A 692-nucleotide genomic window follows, 5' to 3' on the forward strand; every position below is an offset into this window, starting at 1 on the left:
GGCGCGCTCCTCACCTCCTTCTTTACAGTGACGTCATGGAACAGGAAGCGAAGGGCATCAGCGCTGCCTCCCCCCTTCCCCACTGGGATTGCCACGTGTGCCAGGCAGCCACGGAAGACTTTTGTCGTGGTATTCTCAAGCCTCGACAATCCGCCCCTTACTCGTTACCGTGCACTTCCAGAACAGTAAAGGGACAGGAAACATACATCTACATTTTGAACTTCAGCTTTCTCAGCAGCCCGAGTGAAATTCTCCTGTGGTACACACTGGCCGTCACCATGCTCCTGCATCACCCACCAGGGCCGTGGGCAGAAACAAGCCCACGGGTGGGTTTGCTTTTGCCGTGGGGGGAACAAGCCAGGAGGATTGCAGCCTTGGGTTTCAGGAGAGCTGACACGCTGATCTGCTTGAGGGCAGAGAGGTTCTCCAGAGGGATCTGGATAGGCTGGATCGCTGGGCCAAGGCCAACATCATGGAATTCAATAAGGCCAAATGCTGGATCCTGCACTTTGGCCACAGCAACCCCCAACAGCACTACAGACTTGGGGCGGAGTGGCTGGACACCTGCCAAGCGGAGAGGGACCTGGTGGTGTTAGCAGATGGCCGGCTGAACAGGAGCCAGCAGTGTGCCCAGAGGGACAAGAAGGCCAACAGCATCCTGGCTTGCATCAGGAATGGTGCTGTCCGCAGGG

This window comes from Apaloderma vittatum, unplaced genomic scaffold (assembly GCF_000703405.1).
Source record: "Apaloderma vittatum isolate BGI_N311 unplaced genomic scaffold, ASM70340v1 scaffold23201, whole genome shotgun sequence".
NCBI lineage: Eukaryota > Metazoa > Chordata > Aves > Trogoniformes > Trogonidae > Apaloderma > Apaloderma vittatum.